General features: G+C 33.1%; 1 protein-coding gene and 1 long non-coding RNA gene across 2 annotated transcripts in view; both read right to left on the bottom strand.

Annotated features, from left to right (window-relative positions):
• LOC136825274 (ankyrin repeat domain-containing protein 50-like) overlaps positions 1 to 16,768 on the bottom strand; it is a 161,792-nt gene that overhangs the window by 119,936 nt on the left and 25,088 nt on the right.
• On the bottom strand, positions 10,501 to 10,695 carry LOC136825273 (uncharacterized). The gene is made up of 2 exons (XR_010849275.1): positions 10,577 to 10,695; positions 10,501 to 10,538 (listed from the first exon to the last, which is right to left on the bottom strand). It is a non-coding gene; the product is annotated as an uncharacterized lncRNA (long non-coding RNA).

The following is a 16,768-nucleotide window of genomic DNA, read 5'->3' as shown; positions in this document are numbered from 1 at the left end:
TGGGATAAGAAAACTTTTCCTTCTTAGGTATCTTTCCATGGGATAAGAAAACTTTTTTCCTTCTTAGGTATCTTTCCCTGGGATAAGAAAACTTTTTTCCTTCTTAGGTATCTTTCCCTGGGATAAGAAAACTTTTTTCCTTCTTAGGTATCTTTCCATGGGATAAGAAAACTTTTTTCCTTCTTAGGTATCTTTCCCTGGGATAAGAAAACTTTTCCTTCTTAGGTATCTTTCCCTGGGACAAGAAGACTTTTTTCCTTCCAGGGTATCTTTCCCTGGGATAAGAAAACTTTTCCTTCTTAGGTATCTTTCCCTGGGATAAGAAAACTTTTTCCTTCCTATGTATCTTTCCCTGGGATAAGAAAACTTTTCCTTCTTAGGTATCTTTCCCTGGGATAAGAAAACTTTTTCCTTCCTATGTATCTTTCCCTGGCATAAGAAAACTTTTTTTCCTTCTTGGGTATCTTTCCATGGGATAAGAAAACTTTTTTCCTTCTTATGTATCTTTCCCTGGGATAAGAAAAATTTTTTCCTTCTTAGGTATCTTTCCCTGGGATAAGAAAACTTTTTTCCTCCTTAGGCATCTTTCCCTGGGATATGAAAACTTTTTTCCTCCTTAGGCATCTTTCCTGGGATAAAAAAACTTTTCCTTCTATGTATCTTTCCTAGCATAAGAAAACTTTTTCCTTCTTGGGTATCTTTCCCTGGGATAAGAAAACTTTTTTCCTTCTTATGTATCTTTCCCTGGGATAAGAAAAATTTTTTCCTTCTTAGGTATATTTCCCTGGGATAAGAAAACTTTTTTCCTCTTTAGGCATCTTTCCCTGGGATAAGAAAACTTTTTTCCTCCTTAGGCATCTTTCCCTGGGATAAAAAAACTTTTTCCTTCTATGTATCTTTCCCTAGCATAAGAAAACTTTTTTCCTTCTTGGGTATCTTTCCATGGGATAAGAAAACTTTTTTCCTTCTTATGTATCTTTCCCTGGGATAAGAAAACTTTTTGCCTTCTTATGTATCTTTCCTCAGGATAAGAAATCTTTTTTTCCTTCTTAGATATTTTTCGCTGGGATAAGAAAACTTTTCCTTCTTAGGTATCTTTCCCTGGAACAAAAAAACTTTTTTCCTTGTTAGGTATCTTTCCCTGGGATAAGAAAACCTATTTCCTTGTTAGGTATCTTTCCCTGGGATAAGAAAACTTATATCCTTGTTAGGTATCTTTCCCTGGGATAAGAAAACTTTTTTTCCATCTTAGGTACCATTCCCTGGGATAAGAAAACTTTTTTTCCGTCTTAGGTACCATTCCCTGGGATAAGAAAACTTTTTTCCTCCTTAGGTATCTTTCCCTGGGATAAGAAAACTTTTTTCCTCCTTAGGTATCTTTCCCTGGAATAAGAAAACTTATTTACTTGTTAGGTATCTTTCCCTGGGATAAGAAAACTTATTTCCATGTTAGGTATCTTTCCCTGGGATAAGAAAACTTATTTCCTTGTTAGGTATCTTTCCCTGGGATAAGAAAACTTATTTCCTTGTTAGGTATCTTTCCCTGGGATAAGAGAACTTTTTTCCTTTACGGGTATGTTCCCTAGGATGAGAAAACTTTTTTTCCTTCTTAGATATCTTTCCTTGGGATGAGAAACCTTTTTCCTTATTAGGTATGTTTCCCTGGGATGAGAAAACTTTTTTTCCTTCTTAGATATCTTTCCTTGGGATGAGAAACCTTTTTCCTTATTAGGTATGTTTCCCTGGGATGAGAAGGGATGAAAAACCTTTTTTTTTTTCTTAGGTATTTTTTTCTGGGTTGAGAAAAATTTTTTCCTTCTTAGGTATCTTTCCCTGGGATAAGAAAACTTTTTGCCTTCCTACGTATCTTTCCTCAGGATAAGAAATCTTTTTTTCCTTCTTAGGTATTTTTCCCTGGGATAAGAAAACTTTTCCTTCTTAGGTATCTTTCCGTGGAATAAAAAAACTTTTTTCTTTGTTAGGTATCTTTTCCTGTGATAAGAAAACTTTTTTCCTTGTTAGGTATCTTTTCCTGGGATAAGGAAACTTTTTCCTTCTTAGGTATCTTTTCCTGGGATAGGAAACTTTTTCCTTCTTAGGTATCTTTCCCTAGGATAAGAAAAATTTTTTACTTCTTACATATCTTTTACTCGGATAAGAAAAAATTTTCCTTCTTAGGTATCTTTTCCTCATAGGAAATCTTTTTCCTTCTTAGGTATCTTTCCCTATGATAAGAAAACTTTTTTACTTCTTACATATCTTTCCCTGATAAGAAAATTTTTTTCCTTGTTAGGTAGCTTTCCCTGGGATAAGAAAACTTTTTTTCCTTATGTATCTTTTCCTGGGATAAGAAAATTTTTTCCTTCTTAGGTATCTTTTCCTGGGATAAAACTTTTTTCCCTCTTAGGTATCTTTTCCTAAGATGAAAAAACTTTTTCCTCCTTAGATATCTTTTCCTGGGATAAGAAAACTTTTTTCCTTCTTAGAAATCTCTTCCTGTGACAAGAAAACTTTTTCTTCTTGGGTATCTTTCCCTGGGTTAAGAAAATTTTTTTCCTTCTTAGGTATCTCTCCCTGGGATGAGAAAACTTTTTTCCCTCTTAGGTATCTTTCCCTGGGATTTGAAAACTTTTCCCTTCTTAGGTATCTTTCTCTGGGATGAGAAAACTTTTTCCTTCTTAGGTATCTTTCCCTGGGATAAGAAAACTTTTTTCCTTCTTTTGTATCTTTTCCTGGGATGAGAAAACTTTTTTCCTTCTTTTGTATCTTTTCCTGGGATGAGAAAACTTTTTTCCTCCTTAGGTACCATTCCTTGGGATAAGAAAATTTTTCCTTCTTAGGTATTTTTCCCTGGGATAACAAAACTTTTTTCCTTATTAGGTATCTTTTCCTGGGATGAGAAAACTTTTTTCCTTCTTAGGTACCATTCCTTGGGATATGAAAACTTTTTTCCTTCTTAGGTATTTTTCCCTTGGATAAGAAAACTTTTTTCCTTCTTTGCTACCTTTCCATGGGATGAGACAACTTTTTCCTTCAAAGGTATCTCTCCTTGGTAGAAGAAAACTTTTTCCTTCTAAGGTATCTTTCTTTGGTATAAGAAAACTTTTTTCCTTCTTAGGTATCTTTTCTTGGTATAAGAAAACTTTTTCCTTCTTAGTTCTTAGGTATCTTTTCTTGGTATAAGAAAACTTTTTCCTTCTAAAGTATCTTTTCTTGGTATAAGAAAACTTTTTCCTTCTAAAGTATCTTTTCTTGGTATAAGAAAACTTTTTCCTTCTAAGGTATCTTTTCTTGGTATAAGAAAACTTTTTCCTTCTTAGATGTCTTTTCCTGGGATGAGAAAACTATTTTCCTTCTTAGGTATCTTTCCCTGGGATGATAAAACTTTTTCCTTCTTAGGTATCTTTCCCTGGGATAAGAAAACTTTTTCCATCTTAGGTATCTTTCCCTGGGATAAGAAAACTTTTTTCCTTCTTACGTATCTTTCCCTGGGATGAGAAAACTTTTTTCCTTCTTAGGTATCTTCCCCTTGGATAAGAAAACTTTTTTCCTTCTTAGGTATCTTTCCCCGGGATAAGAAAACTTTTTTCCTTCTTAGGTATCTTTCTGTGGAATGAGAAAACTTTTTTCCTTCTTAGGTATCTTTCCCTGGGACGAGAAAACTTTTTTCCTTCTTAGGTATCTTTCCCTGGGATGAGTCTACTTTTTCCTTCTGAGGTATCTTTCCCTGGGATAAGAGAACTGTTTTCCTTCTTAGGTATCTTTCCCTAGGATAAGAAAACGTTTTTTCCTCCTTAGGTATCTTTTCCTGGGATGACGAAACTTTTTTCTTATTAGGAATCATTCCTTAGAGTAAGAAAACTTTTTTTCTTCTCAAGATATTTTTCCCTGGGATAAGAACTTTTTTCCTTCTTAGGTATCTTTCCGTGGGATAAGAAAACTTTTTTTCCTTTTTATGTATCTTTTCCTGGGATGAGAAAACTTTTTTTCTTAGGTACCTTTCCCTAGGTTGAGAAAACATTTTTTCTTTTTAAGTATTTTTCCCTGGGATAACAAAACTTTTTCCTTATTAGGTATTTTTCCCTGGGATAAGGAAACATTTTTTTCCTTCTTAGGTATCATCGCTAAGAAAAGAACTTTTTAGGTATCTTCGCAAGGAATAGAAAGCTATTTCTTTCTTAGGTATCTTTTCCTGGGATGAAAAAACTTTTTTCCTTCTTGGGTATCCTTCCCTGGGATGAGAAAACCTTTTTCCTTCTAAGGTATCTTTCCTTGGCATAAAACTGTTTCCTTGTTAGGTATCTTTCCCTGGGATGAGAAACCTTTTTTCCTTAGATATCTTTCCCGGGATAAGAAAACTTTTTTCTTTCTTGGGTATCTCTTCCCGAGGTGAGAAAACTTTTTCCTTGTTAGGTATCCTTCCCTGTGATAAGAAAGCTTTCTTTTCCTTTTTAGGTATCTTTCCCTCAGATAAAAGAAACTTTTTTCACTAGGTATCATTCCCTGGGATGAGAAAACTTGTTTTTCCCTTCTTAGGTATCTTTCCCACGGATAAGAAAACCTTTTTATTTCTTAGGTATCTTTCCCTGGGATGATGATTTTTTTTCTTCTAAGGTATCTTTCCCTGAGATAAGTACTTTTTTCCTTGTTAGATATCTTTCCTTGGTATAAAAAAACTTTTTTCCTTCTTGGGTATCTTTTGCAGAGATAGGAAAACTTCTTTCCTTATAAGGTATTCCTGCGGTAAGAAAAATGTTTTCCTTCTTAGGTATCTTCTCTGGGATGAGAAAACTTTTTTTCCTTCTGAGGTATCTTTCCCTGGAACAAGAAAACTTTCTTACTTCTTAGGTATCTTTCCCTGGGATAAGAAAACCTTTTTCCTCCTTAGGTATCTTTCCGTGGGATAAGAAAACTTTTTTCTTATCGGATATCTTTCCCTGGGATAAGAAAACTTTTTTCCTTGTTAGGTATCTTTCCCTAGGATAAGAAAACTTTTTTCCTTGTAAGGTATCTTCCCCTAGGATAAGAAAACATTTTCATTTTTAATTATCTTTCCCTAGGGTAAAAAACTTTTTTTCCTTATTAAGTACCTTTCCCTGGGATAAGAAAACTTTCTTAGTTATCTTTCCTTTAGATAAAAATACGTTTTTTCCTTCATAAGTATCTTTCCCCAGGGTAACAAAACTTTTTCCTTTTTTAGGTATCTTTCCCTGGGATAAGAAAATTTTTTCCTTCTTAGGTACCTTTCCCTGGGATAATAAAACTTTTTTTCCTTATTAGATATCTTTCCCTGGGATATGACAACTTTTTTTTCCTTCTTAGGTATCTTTCCCATAGATGAGAAACTTAATTCTTACTTAGGTATTTTTTCCAGAAACAAGAGGACTTTTTTTCCTTCTTAGTTATCTTTCCATGGCATGAGAAAACTTTTTTTTCTTATTAGATATCTTTCCCTGGGATAAAAAAAAAAAAAGTTTTATCGTATCTTTACTTGGAATAAGAAAACTTTTTCCTTGTTAGGTAACTTTCACTGGGATAAAAAAATTTTTTTTCCTTATCAGGTATCTCTCCCTGGGATAAGAAAACTTTTTTACTTATTAGGTATCTTTAACTGGAATAAGAAAACTTTTTCCTTATTACATATCTTTTCCTGGGGTAAGAAAACTTTTTTACTTATTAGGTATCTTTAAATGGAATAAGAAAACTTTTTTCCATAAGTATCTTTCCCTGGGATAAGAAAACTTTTTCCTTAGGTATATTTCTCTGGGACAAGAAAACTTTTTTCCTTATGTATCTTTCCCTCAGATGAGAAAACTTTTTTCGTTAGGCATCTTTCCATGGGATAAGAAAACTTTTTTTCCTTCTTAGGTCTTTCTCTGGGATAAGAAAAAATTTTTCCTTTTTCAGTAGCTTTCCATGGATAAGAAAACTTTTCATTCTTAGATATCTTTCCATTAGAGAAGAAAACTTTTTTCCCTTCTAAGGTATCTTTCCCTGGGAAAAGAAAACACATTTTTCCTTCTAAGTATCTTTCCTTAGGATAAGAAGACTTTTTTTCTTTGCTAGGTACCTTTTCCTGGGATAAGAAAACCTTTTTTCCTTCTTATGTATATTTCCCTGGGATAAGGAAAATTTTTTCCTTATTAGGTATCTTTCCCTGAGATAAGAAAACTTTTTCCTTAAATATCTTTCCATGAGATGAGAAAACTTTTTTCTTTCTTAGGTATCTTTCCCTTGGGATAAGAACCCTTTTTTTTATTAGATATCTTTCCCTGGAATAAGAAAACTTTTTAACCTCTTAGGTATTTCTCCCTGAGATGAGAAAACTTTTTTAACTTCTTAGGTATTTCTCCCTGTGATAAGATAACTTTTTTCCTTAGGTATCTTTCCCTGGGATAAGAAATTTTTTCCTTCTATGGTAACTTTCCCAAACATAGGAAAACTTTTTTCATTCTTAGGTATCTTTCCCTGGTATAAGAAAACTTTTTTTAGGTATCCTTCCATGGGATAAGAGAACTTTTTTTCCTTCTTAGGTATCTTTCCCTGGGATATGAAAACTTTTTTCCCCTTCTATGGTATCTTTCCCTGGGATAAGAAAACTTTTTTCCTTCTTAGGTATCTTTCCCTGGGATAAGAAAACCTTTTTCTTTCTTAGGTATCTTTCCCTGGGATAATACTTTTTTTTTTTTTTGCTTCTTAGATAAATTTCTCTAGAATAACAAAACTTTTTTTCGTTTTTAAGTATCGTTCCCTGGTATAAAAAAACTTTTTTCCTTGTAAGGTATCTTTCCCTGGGATAGGAAAACTTTTTCATCTTCTTAGGTATTTTTCCCTGGGATAAGAAAACTTTTTTTCCTTCTTAGGTATCTTTCCATGGGATGAGAAAACTTTTTTCCTCCTTATGTATCTTTCCCTGGGATAGGAAAACTTTTTTCCCTTCTTAGGTATTTTCCCTGGGACAAGAAAACTTTTTTTTCCTTCTTAAGTATCTTTCCCTGGGATACAAAAACTTTTTTCCTGCTTAGGTATCTTTCCCTGGGAAAAGAAAACTTTTTTCCTTATTAGGTATCTTTCCCTGGGATACGAAAGCTTTTTTTCGTTTTTAGGTAACTTTCTTAGGTATGTTTCCCTGGGATAAGAAAGCTGTTTTTCCTTCTTACATATCTTTCCCTGTGATAAGAAAACTGTTTTTCCTTCTTAGGCATATTTCCCTAGGATAAGAAAACTTTTTCTTTCTCAAGTATCTTTTCCTAGGACAAGAAAACTTTTTTGCTTTTAGGTAACTTTCCCTGGGATACAAAAACTTTTTCAGTTTCTAGGTATCTTTCCCTAGGATAAGAAAAACTTTTCCTTCTTAGGTATCTTTCCCTGGGATGAGAATACTGTTTTCCCTATTAGGTATCTTCCCTGGGATAAGAAATCTTTTTTCTTTTTCTTCTAAGGTATCTTTCCGTGGGATAAGAAAACTTTTTTTCCTTATTACGTATCTTTCCCTGGTATGAGAAAACTTTTTTCCTAGGTTTCTTTCCATGATGAGAAAAAATTTTTCTTTCTTAGGTAACTTTCCCTGGAATAAGAAAACTTTTTTCCATGTTAGATACCTTTCCTTGGTATAAGAAAATGTTTTTCCTTCATAGGTATCTTTCCCTATGATAAAAATTTTCCTTCTTATGTATCTTTCCCTGGGATAAGAAAACTTTTTTCCTTCTTATGTATCTTTCCCCGGGATAAGAAAACATTTTTCCTTCTAATGTATCATTTCCTGGCATAAGAAAACTTTTTCCCCTTAATAAGTATCTTTCCCTGGGATAAGAAAATATTTTATCCTTCTTAGGTATCTTTGCCTGCGATAAGAAAAATTTTTTCCTTCTCAGGTATCTTTCCCTGGGATAAGAAAACTTTTTTTCCTGCTTAGGTATCTTTCCCTGGGATAAGAAAACTTTTTTTTCTGCTTAGGTATCTTTCCATGAGATGAGAAAACTTTATTAGGAATCTTTCCCAGGGATAAGAAAAATTTTTTCCTTCCTGGGTATCTTTCCCTAATATAAGAAAACTTTTTTCCTTCTTAGTTATCTTCCCCTGGGATAAGAAAACTATTCCTTGTTAAGTATCTTTCCCTGGGATAAGAAAACTTTTTTCTTTCTTAGGTATCTTTTCCTAGGATAAGAAAACTTTTTTCCTTTTAGGTAGCTTTCTCAGGAATAAGAAAACTTTTTCCTTCTAGGGCATCTTTACCTAGGATAAGAAACCCTTTTTCCTGTTTAGGTAACTTTCCCTGGGATAAGAAAAAATTTTTTTCTTATTAGGTATCTTTTCCTGGAATAAATTTTTCCTTCCTGATAAAAAAAAACATTTTTTCCCTATAAGGTATCTTTCCATGGTATAAGAAAACTTTTTTTCCTTCTTATGTATCTTTTCCTGGGATAAGAAAACTTCTTCCTTCTTATGTATCTTTTCCTGGGCTAAGAAAAGTTTTTTTTCCTTCTTTGGTATCTTTTCCTGAGATAAGAAAACTTTTCTCCTTCTTAGGTGTCTTTCCCATGGATAAAAAAACTTTTTTACTTCTTAGGTATCTTTCCCTGGGAGAAGAAAACTTTTTTTCCTTTTTAGGTATCTTTCCTTATTAGATATTATTCCCTGGGATAAGAAAACTTTTGCCCTTCTTAGGTATCTCTCCCTAGGATAAGAAAATTTTTTTCCTTATGAGGTGTCTTTAACTGAGATAAGAAACTTTATTTCCTGATTAGGTATTTTTCCCCTGGGTAAGAAAACTTTTTTCCTTCTTAGGTACCTTTCCCTGGGATAAGAATACTTTTATTTTCTTAGGTATCTTTCCATGAGATAAGAAACCTTTTTTCTTATTAGGTATCTTTCCCTGGGATAAGAAAACTTTTTTTCCTTCTTAGGTATCTTTAGAAAACATTTTTTCCTTATTAGGTATCTTTCCCTGGGATACGAAAACTTTTTTCCTTAGATACCTTTCCATGAGATGAGACAACTTTATTCTTTCTTAGGTATCTTTCCCTGGGATAAGAAAACTTTTTTCCTTAGATACCTTTCCATGAGATGAGACAACTTTATTCTTTCTTAGGTATCTTTCCCTGGGATAGGAAAACTTTTTTTTCCTTCTTAGGCATCTTTCCCTGGGATAGGAAAAATTTTTTTTCCTTCTTAGGCATCTTTCCCTGGGATAAGAAAACTTTTTCCTTATTAGATATCTTTCCTTGGGATAAAACTTTTTTCCTTATTAGGTATCTTTCCCTGAAAGAAGAAAACTTTTTTCCTTCTTAAGTATCTTTCCCTGGGATAAGAAAACTTTTTTCCTTGTTAGGTATCTTTCCCTGGGATAAGAAAACTTTTTTTCCTTCTTAGGTATCTTTCGTTGGGATAAAACTGTCTCCCTTGTTAGGTATCTTTCCCTATGATAAGAAACTTTTTCCCTTCTGAGGTATCTTTCCCTGGGATAAGAAAATTTTTTTCCTTATTAGGCACGATTCCCTGAGATGAGAAAACTTTGTTCCTTTTTAGTTATCTTCCTGTGATAAGAAAACTTTTTTCTTTTTAGGTATTTTTCCCTATGATAAAACTTTTTTCCTTATTTGGTATCATTCCCTGAAATAGGAAAACTTTTTTCTTTGTTAGGTATCTTTCCCTGGGATAAGATTATTTATTTTTCCTTATTAGGTATATTTCTCTGGGATATGAAAACTTTTTCCTTCTCAGGTATCTTTCCCTGGAATAAGAAAACTTTTTCCTTCTTGGGTATCTTTCCATGGATATGAAAACTTTTTTCCTTATTAGATATCTTTCCCTGGGATATATAAACTTTTTCCATTTAAGGCATCTTTTCCTGTGATAAGAAAACTTTTTTCCCTAGGTACCTTTCCCTGGAATAAGAAAACTTTTTTCCTTCTTATGTATCTTTCCCTGAAATGAGAAAAATTTTTTTCTTTCTTGGGTATCTTCCCCTGGAATAAGAAAACTTTTTCATTGTTAGGTATCTTTCCTGGGACGAGAAACATCTTTCCTTGTTAGGTATCATTCCCTAGGATAAGAAAAGTTTTTTCCTTGTTAGGTCTCTTTCCCTAGGATAAAGAATTATTTTTCCTTCTGAGGTATCTTTTCCTGGGATAGGAAAACTTTTTTCCTTCTTAGGTATCTTTTCCTAGGAAAACAAAACTTTTCCCTTTTTAGGTATCTTTCCCTAGGATAACAAAACTTTTTTCCTTTATTAGAAATGTTTCCCTTGGATAAGAAATCTTTTTTCCTTCTTAAGTATCTTTCCCTAGGAAAACAAATTTTTTACTTCTTAGGTATCTTTCTCAGGGATAAGAAAACATTGTGCCCTTATTAGGTATATTTCCGTGGGATAAGAAATCTTTTTTCCTTCTTAGGTATCTTTGCCTGCGATAAGAATGCTTTTTTCCTTATTAGGTATCTTACCCCGGGGTAAGAAAACTTCTTTTCATTATTACGTATCTTTCCCTAGGATAAGAAAACTTTTTCTTTCTTAGGTATCTTTCCCTGGGATAAGAAAACTTATTTCCTTCTTAGGTCTCTTTCCCTGGGATAAAACTTTTTTCTTTCTTAGGTATCTTTCCCTGGGATAAGAAAACTTTTTCTTTCTTAGGTATCTTTCCCTGGGATACGAAAACTTTTTTCCTTAATGGGTCTCTTTCCCTGGGATAAGAAAACTTTTTTCCTTCTTAGGTATCTTTCTCTGGGGTAAGGAAATTTTTTTTCTTATTAGGTATCTTTCCCCGGGATTAGAAACCTTTTTTCTTTTTAGGTATCTTTTCCTAGGATAAGAAAATTTTTTTCCTTCTGAGGGATCTTTCCCTGGGATAAGAAAACTTTTTTTCCTTATCAGGTATCTTTCCCTCAGATAACAAAATTTTTTTCCTTCTTAGGAATCTTTCCCTGAGATGAGAAAACTTTTTTCTTTCTTAGGTATCTTTCCCTGGGATAAGAAACTTTTTTCCTTCTTAGGTATCTTTCACTGAGATGAGAAAATTTTTTTTCCTTCTTAGGTATCTTTTCCTGGGATGAGAAAACATTTTTTTTCCTTCTTAGGTATCTTTTCCTGGGACGAGAAAACATTTTTTTCCTTCTCAGGTATCTTTTCCTAGGATGAGAAAACTTTTTTCCCTTAAGTACTATTCCTTGGGATAAGAAAACTTTTTTCCTTCTTAGATATCTTTCCCTGGGATAAGAAAACGTTTTTTTCCTTCTTAGGTATCTTTTCATGGCATGAGAAAACATTTTTTCCTTCTTAGGTACCATTCCTTGGGATAAGAAAACTTTTTTTTCCTTCTTAGGTATCTTTCCTTGGTATAAGAAATTTTTTCCTTCATAGGTATCTTTTCCTGGGATACGAAAATTATTTTCCTTCTTGGGTATCTTTCCTGGGTTAAGAAAACTGTTCTCCTTTTTAGGTATCTTTCCTTGCAATGAGAATACTTTTTTTCCTTCTTAGGTATCTTTCCCTGGGATAAGAAAACTTTTTTCCTTCTTAGGTACCTTTCCCGGGTTAAGAAAACTGTTCTCCTTCTTAGGTATCTTTCCTTGGGATGAGAAAACTTTTTTTCCTTCTTAGGTATCATTCCCTGGGATAAGAAAACTTTTTTCCTTCATAGGTATCTCTCCCTGGGATGAGAAAAACCTTTTTTTTCTTCTTAGGTATCTTTTAATGGGATAAGAAAACTTTTTTCCTTATTGTGTATCTTTCCCTGGGATCAAACAAACTTTTCCGTTTAAGGTATCTTTCCTTGATGTACAAAACATTTTCCTTCTTAGGTATCTTTCCCTGGGATAAGAAAACTTTTTTCTTTCTTAGGTATCTTTCCCTGGGATAAGAAAACTTTTTTCCTTCTTAGGTATCTTTCCCTGGGAGAAGAAAACTTTTTTTCCCTTCTTAGCTATCTTTCCTTGGGAGAAGAAAACTATTTCCCTTCTTAGGTATCTTTCCCTGGGATAAAAATAACTTTTTTCTTTCTTAGGTATATTTCCCTGGGAGAAGAAAACTATTTTCCTTCTTAGGTATCTTTCCCTGGGATAAGAAAACTTTTTTTCCTTCTAGGTATATTTTCCTGGGACGAGAAAACTTTTTTTCCTTCTGAGGTACCATTCCTTGGGATAAGAAAACCTTCTTTTTTTCTTAGATATTTTTCCCATGGAAAACAAGACTATTCCTTCTTAAGTATCCTTCCCTGGGATAAGGAAACATCTTTTCCCTTCTTAAGATATCTTTGCTAGGAAAGAAAGCTTTTTTTCCTTCTTAGGTATCTTTCCTTTGGGTGAGAAAACTTTTTCCTGTTAAGGTATCTTTCCTTGGTACAAGAACACTGTTTCCCTGTTAGATATCTTTCCCTTAGATAAGAAAACTTTTTTCCTATTCGGTATCATTCCCTTGGATAAGAAAATTTATTTCCTTGTTAGGTATCTTTCCCTGGGATAAGAAAACTTTTTCCCTTATTAGGTGTTTTTCCCTGGGATAAGAAAACTTTTTTCTCCTTATTAAGTATCTTTCCCTGGGATAAGAAATTTTTTTTCCTTAGGTATCTTTCCCTAGGATAAGAAAACTTTTTTCCTTATTAGGTAGCTTTCCCTGGGGTAAGAAAATTTCATTTTCCTTTCAAGGTATAGTTCCCTGGGATAAGAAAACTTTCTTAGTTACCTTTCCCAGGGATAAGAAAACTTTTTTCCTTCTAAAGTATTTTTCCCAAGGGTAAGAAAACTTTTTTCCTTATTAGGTATCTTTCCCTGGGATACGATAATTTTATTTCCTTACTATGTATCTTTCCTAGGACAAGAAAACTTTTTTCCTTCATGAGTATCTTTCCCTGGAATAAGAAAACATTTCCTTATTAGGTATCTTTCCCTGATGTGAGAAACTTTTTCTTTCTTAGGTATCTTTCCATGGGATAAGAAAACTTTTTTTCCTTATTAGGTATCTTTCCCTAGGATAAGGAAACATTTTAATGTATCTTTCATTGGAATAAGAAAACTTTTTCCTTGTTAGGTATCTTTCCCTGAAATAAGAAAACTTTTTCCTTATTAGGTATATTTCACTGTGATAAGAAAAACTTTTTCCTTCTTAGGTATCTTTACCTGGGATAAGAAAATTTTTTCCTTCGTACGTATATTTCACCGGGATAGGAAAACTTTTTTCATTCTTAGGTATCTTTCCCTGTGATAAGAAAACTTTTTTCCTTCTTAGGTATCTTTCCCTAGGATACAAAAACTTTTTTCCTTCTTAGGTATCTTTCCCTATTATAAGAAAACTTTTTTCCTTCTTAGGTATCTTTCCCTGGGATAAGAAAACTTTTTACCTTCTTAGGTATATTTCCCTGTGATAAGAAAACAGTTTTCTTTTTAGGTATCTTTCCTTGTGATAAGAAAACTTTTTTCCTTTTTAGGTAACTTTCTTTGGGATAAGAAAACTTTTTTCTTTCTTAGGTGTCTTTCCCTATGATAAAACTTTTTCCTTTTTAGGTAACTTTCTTTGGGATAAGAATACTTTTTTCTTTTTAGGTAACTTTCCCTGGGATAAGAATATTTTTTTCTTTTTAGGTATCTTTCCCTGGGATAGAAAACTTTTTCCTTTTTAGGTAACTTTCCCTGGTATAAGAATACGTTTTTCTTCTTATGCATCTTTCCCTGGAATAAGAAAACTTTGTTTTCCTTCTTTGGTATCTTTTCCTGGGATAAGAGAAATTTTTCCTTTTTAGGTATCTTTCCTTGGGATAAGAAAACCTTTTTTCCTTCTTAGATATCTTTCCTTGGGATAAGAAAATTTTTTTTTCCTTCTTAGGTATCTTTCCCTGGGATAAGAAAAATTTTTCCTTCTTAGGTATCTTTCCCTGGGATAAGAACTTTTTTTTTCCTTCTGATGTATCTTTCCCAGGGACAAGAAAACTTTTTTTCCTTTCTTAGGTATCTTTCCCTGGGATAAGAAAACTTTTTTCCTTCTTAGGTATCTTTCCATGGGATAAGAAAACTTTTTTTCCTTCTTAGGTATCTTTCCCTGGGATAAGAACACTTTTTTTTCCTTCTTAGGTATCTTTCCATAGGATAAGAAAACTTTTTTCCTTCTTAGGTATCTTTCCCTGGGATGAGAAAACTTTTTTTTCTTATTAGGTATCTTTCCCTGGGATAAGAAAACTTTTTTTCTTTATTACGTATCTTTCCGTGGGATAAGAAAACTTTTTTCCTTCTTAGGTATCTTTCTCTGGGATGAGAAAACTTTTTTCTTATGTATTTTTCTCCTGAGATGATTAAACTTTTTCTGCTTAGCTATCTTTCCCCGTGATAAGAAAAAATTTTCCTTCTTAGGTATCTTTCCCTGGGATAAGAAAACTTTTTTCCTTCTTAAGTATCTTTCCCTAGGATAACAAAATTTTTTCCTTCTTAGGTATCTTTCCCTGGGATAAGAAAATTTTTTCTTCATAGGTCTCTTTCTCTAGGATAACAAAATTTTTTTCTTCTTAGGTATCTTTACCTGGGATAAGGAAACTTTTTTCCTTCTTAGGTATCTTTCCCGGGGATAAGAAAACATTTTTTTCCTTCTTAAGTGTCTTTCCCCGGGATAAGAAAATTTTTTACCTTGTTAGGTATCTTTTCTCAGGATAAGAACACTTTTTTTCCTTCTTAGGAATGTTTCCCTGGGATAAGAAAACTTTTTTACTTCTTAGGAATCTTTCCCTGGGATAAATATACTTTCTTTCTTCTTAGGTATCTCTCCCTGGGATAAGAAAACATTTTTTCCTTATTAGGTATCTTTCCTTGGGATAAGAAAACTTTTTTACTTCTCAGGTATCTTTACATGAGGTGAGAAAACTTTTTCCTTTCTTAAGTATCTTTCCCTGGGATAAGAAAACTTTTTTACTTCTTGGTTATCTTTCACTAGGATAAGAAACTTTTTCCCTTCTCAGGTATCAGGTATCTTTCCCTGGGATAAGAAAACATTTTTCCTTATTAGGTATAGGAAAACTCTTTTTTCCTTATTAGGTATATTTCCCTGGGATAACAAAACTTTTTTAATTCTTAGGTATCTTTCCCTGGAATACGAAAACTTTTTCCTTGTTAGGTATCTTTCCCTTGGATGAGTAAATTATTTTCCTTCTTGGGGGTCTTTCCCTGGAATAAGAAAACTTTTTACTTCTAAGTTATTTTTCCATGGTATAAGAAAACTTTTTTCCTTCTTAGGAATCTTTCCCTGGGATGAGTAAATTTTTTTCATTCTCAGGGGTCCTTCCCTGGGATAAGAAAACTTTTTCCTTCTTAGGTATCTTTCCCTCGCGCAAGAAAACTTTTTTTTCCTTATTAGGTATTCTTGCCTGGGTAAGAAAAGTTTTCTCCTTACTAGCTATCTTTCCCTGGGATAGGAAAACTTTTTCCATCTTAAGTGTCTTTCCCTGGGATAAGAAAGCTTTTTTCTTTCTTAAGTATATTTCCCTGGGATAAGAAAGCTTTTTTCTTTCTTAAATATATTTCCCTGGGATAATAAAAAATTTTTCCTTCATAGATTCCTTTCCATGGGATAAGAAAACTTTTTTTCCTTCTTAGGTATCTTTCCCTGGAATATGAAAAATTTTCCCTTCTTAGGTATCTTTCCCTAGAATTTGAAAGCTTTTTTTCCTTCTTAGGTATCTTTCCATGGGATAAGAAAATTTTTTCCTTATTACGAATCTTTCCCTATTATAAGAAGACTTTTTTCCATTTTAGGTATCTTTCCCTGGGAGAAAACTTTTTTCCTTCTTAGGTATTTTTCCCTGGGATGAGAAAACTTTTCCTTTATAGGTATCTTTCCCTGGGATAAGAAAACTTTTTTTCCTTCTTAGGTAATTTTACCTGGGATGAGAAAACTTTTTTCCTTCTTGGATATCTTTCCCTGGGAGAATAATACTTTTTTTCCTTCTTAGGTATCTTTCCTTAGGAGAAGAAAACTTTTTTTCCTTCTTAGGTATCTTTCCCTGGGAGAACAATACTTTTTTCCTTCTCAGGTATCTTTCCCTGGGATAAGAAAACTTTTTTTCCTTCTTAGGTATCTTTCCCTGGGATAAGAAAACTTTTTTTCCTTCTTATGTATCTTTCCCTGGGATAAGAACATATTTTTCCTTCTTAGGTATCTTTCCCTGGGATAGGAAACCTTTTTTTTCCTTCTTAGGTATCTTTCCCTGGGATAAGAAAACTTTTTTCCTTCTTAGGTATCTTTCACTGGGATAAGAAAACTTTTTTCCTTCTTAGGTATCTTTCCCTCGGATAAGAAAACTTTTTTTCCTTCTTAGTTATCTTTCCCTGGAATATGAAAACTTTTTTCCCTTTTTGGGTATCATTCCCTGGGATAAGAAAACTTTTTTCCTTCTTAGGTATCTTTCCCTGGGATAAGAAAACTTTTTTCCTTAGGTATCTTTCCCTGGGATAAGAAAACTTTTTTCCTTCTTAGGTGTCTTTCCCTGGAATACGAAAACTTTTTTCCCTTTTTAGGTATCTTTCCCTGGGATAAGTAAACTTTTTTCCTTCTTAGGTATCTTTCCCTGAGATAAGAAAACTTTTCTCCTTCTTAGGTATCTTTCCCTGGAATAAGAAAACTTTTCTCCTTCTTAGGTATCTTTCCCTGGAATAAGAAAACTTTTTCCTTCTAAGGCATCTTTCCCTGGGATGAGAAAACTTTTTTTACTTTTCAGGTATGTGTCCCTGAAATATGAGATTTTTTTTCCTTCTTGGTTATTTTTGCCTGGAACATGAAAACTTTTTTTTATTCCTG

Source organism: Macrobrachium rosenbergii, chromosome 37 (assembly GCF_040412425.1).
Source record: "Macrobrachium rosenbergii isolate ZJJX-2024 chromosome 37, ASM4041242v1, whole genome shotgun sequence".
Classification (NCBI taxonomy): domain Eukaryota; kingdom Metazoa; phylum Arthropoda; class Malacostraca; order Decapoda; family Palaemonidae; genus Macrobrachium; species Macrobrachium rosenbergii.
Note: the sequence above shows the minus strand (reverse complement) of the source record. Positions and strands in the feature narration are given on the sequence as shown.